The sequence below is a fragment of the Herpailurus yagouaroundi genome, unplaced genomic scaffold, assembly GCF_014898765.1.
Source record: "Herpailurus yagouaroundi ecotype Mexico unplaced genomic scaffold, PumYag 203, whole genome shotgun sequence".
NCBI classification, from domain to species: Eukaryota; Metazoa; Chordata; class Mammalia; order Carnivora; family Felidae; genus Herpailurus; species Herpailurus yagouaroundi.
The window spans coordinates 23,578,703-23,581,732 of NW_024412434.1; the positions used below are offsets into that span (position 1 = coordinate 23,578,703).

A 3,030-nucleotide genomic window follows, 5' to 3' on the forward strand; every position below is an offset into this window, starting at 1 on the left:
AGCCTGATGCAGGGCTCGAACTCACGGACCGCGAGATCGTGACCTGGCTGAAGTCGGGCGCTTAACCGACTGCGCCACCCAGGCGCCCCGAAATTAGTTTCTGTTTTAAACAATGTGTAAACACTGCTGTAATAAACATGCTTTGCTTTTTCATGCATACACTTGACTAATTCTCTAGGATAGATGTCTCTAGGAGACACCCAGAAGTGAACTGTTGGTTGAAGGACCTGGAAATTTCATTAAGATAGACACTGCCATCCCCAAAAAGCAGCATAGAAGAGAATCTATTTTTCTCCACGTCGGCAATGGATAACCTTGAATTTGTATCACTCCGTTTTGCAAAAATGTACTCTCTCACTGTCTATTATAATTTGTATTTCCATGAGACTCAGTGGGGGAAGGGGGGAGTTGAGCAAACTTATTACCCACATACCTTTCATCTTTTATTTTTTTCTCATTAAGAGGCCTTAGATATTTCTTTCAACCAATACATGCACGTATAATTACAGAAAGAAGTGTGTTATTTGAAAGGGGTGGAATGGGGATTCTGTTCATCTTGGACCTGGCCCCTCTCACTGTTTTTGGAGTTTGGGTTTGGGGTCTGGGCTGTGGTGGGACCAGGGGTCCTGCCATTGACCTAAAATAGTTTTGAAAGCCTACCGTTATTACTTAGTAAACATGATGGCTTTTTTTTTTAAAGCTTATTTATTTTTGGAGAGAGAGAATAGGAGAGGGGCAGAGAGAGAATCACAGGCAGGCACCACACCATCAGCACAGACACTGGGCTGGAACCCACGAGCCGTGAGATCATGACCTGAGCTGAAGTTGGTTGCTTAACCACTGAGCCACCCAGGCGCCCCGACGTGGTAGCTTTTAATGACAGAATTCTCTCGTACTTTTGAGGCTGTTGATGTCGAGTCAGGTTTTACTACTTATCCATATCCCTTTTACAGGGTGTGATTCTAACTCTGGTCAGCTGGTCAGCTGAAACCGTATGGCTCCCGTTCATGCCCTTGTGTGTGGTTTTCATTCCCCCGCAGAAACACCCGGCCCCTTGCCAGGGTCTTCTCATCGACGGGAGCAGATCTAAGGATGTTGTTCTCCGGGGACGTTGACCTCGTCATTTATCAGCATTTCCTCTGGGCAGGACGTGTTTTCATAGCCTTCTCTCCTTGACTTCCAATCATGTGTTCTAAGCTTTACCTAGACCCTCCTCTTCTCCATTTCCACCGGGAAGCATTCCAGAATCTACCTTGGGTCTTGAGCAACCCGTGGGCCTGGAGGCGTGGGTGGGGTCATCAGCAACAGCTGCTCTGTGTTTTGTTTCCCTTGCCGGTGTCCTCTCCACAGCCATCTCAGCCTCTCCGCTCTCTGCGAGCCACACCCTTGCTGCCTGCCCTCTGCGCCTCCTGCTCGGGCCCAGCTGCACCCCAACTTCCTCCCGCCTGCCGACGAGCCAATCCCACAGCCTTCGCTGCTCTCCGGGAGACTGACCTGGTATCTTCTACAACACGTGGGCAGTGTCTGCAATTGCACCTGTGCGTCCCTGGAAACCCGACAGCTGCTCACCCCTGGACGCTCTTTCCTGGCCCCCAGCCCACAAATGCTCTGACATTGACCGGGAGGATGCTTAAGTGTCCAGTCCATGGTTTGCTTCCAATTTACCATCTGCTGTTGTGTCCCGAACCTCTTTGTCCAGGTGAGTGCTAACTACCTTTATGTGATAAGGTCTTTGAAAACGGGACAGACAAGTTCAACGCAGTTCTTTTTATACAGTGCTTAGCCCAAAACTATAAGCAATTAGGTACTTACTAAACGCTTCCTGGTGGTATAATACAACAGGAAGTTATTTCTTTAATTAGGTATTTCTTGGACTTCTCTCTTGAATTGGGTGGAAGGTGGGTGGCTGAGGGGTAGAGTGGTGGTAATTTATTTTTGAAAACTTTTTCCAGGCGTTCAATGTCTATTTTCATGTACTCCTTAGAGGGTCTGATTTCATGCATAGCTCTGGAGATGTAAATCATATTTACAAAGCCAGGTCACGTTTAGTCCCACAAGGAGCTGCCGTGCACAGATCTGAACAAACGTGAGTGAGGGCCGTCCCATTCTTGGCATTCAGTTACTGCTGTTCTGCCTAGCAGACCCGTCGTCCCAAACCAAATAAAACGGGCAGGAGAAGGCGTCTTTGCCCATCCCGTGCCTCCTAGACTCCCTCAAGGAAGTTTTCCGTGGCCAGGAGATCCTGCTTTATGTCCCATTCTTCTTTTTAATGGTAAATTTCTACAATTTAAGGAATTGTTCAAATTTACACAATTTAAAGAATTTTTTGAAAAGTATGACATTTTGGCGGAAAGGATGTGGACATACATATTGTTTTATCTGAAGGCTAAATAAATGTTTTAGAGGAGGTAGGTAGGATTTGGAATCAGAGAAAGCTATCAGTTTTTATTTTGGGTTGTTTGCTTTAGTTTATGAAACTGAACCCTCCTGGGCTCCAGACTTGTCACAGCGGAACACATGTAATAACATTTAGAAGGTGTGAGTAGACTCATACACTGCCTCTTGTTCTTTCTCACAAGGCATTAGCTGTTTGTTCTTTCTCACAAGGCATTAGCAGAGCACCGCCCGGATACTCTGCGTCTGGAAACTGGGGTGTTATCTTCCCGGTCCAACCGAGTATCTCGCTTTGTGACGTGGAGACCATTAATCTCTCTGTGTAAGTGTGAGTTGTAAGACCGGGAACCGTAACACCAGCAAGGATGACGTCTGCCACCCTAGGCAACCCAGAAAAGAGTTGCTGCATGAGTGCGGAATAGAAAGTGAGCTGTGGGGGTGGCTCAGTTGGTTAAGCGTCTGATTTGGGCTCAGGTCATGACCTCATGGTTTGTGGGTTGGTGAGTTCGAGCCCCGCGTGGGGCTCTCTGCTGTCAGCGCAGAGCCCACTTCGGATCCTCTGTTTCCTCCTCTCTGTACCTCCTCTGCCTCATACATGCTCTCTCTCTATCTCTCTCAAAAATAGTAAAAAAAAAA

General features: G+C 47.3%; 1 protein-coding gene across 1 annotated transcript in view; it reads left to right on the top strand.

The window, feature by feature from the left end:
* Nucleotides 1-1,397: 1,397 nt before the first annotated feature.
* Nucleotides 1,398-3,030, top strand: part of USP6NL (USP6 N-terminal like) — a 247,803-nt gene continuing 246,170 nt past the window's right edge. Inside the window, exon 1 of the mRNA XM_040451465.1 lies at nt 1,398-1,699. The gene's annotated coding sequence lies outside the window, so the exon portion shown is untranslated. The remainder of the gene's footprint in view (nt 1,700-3,030) is intronic.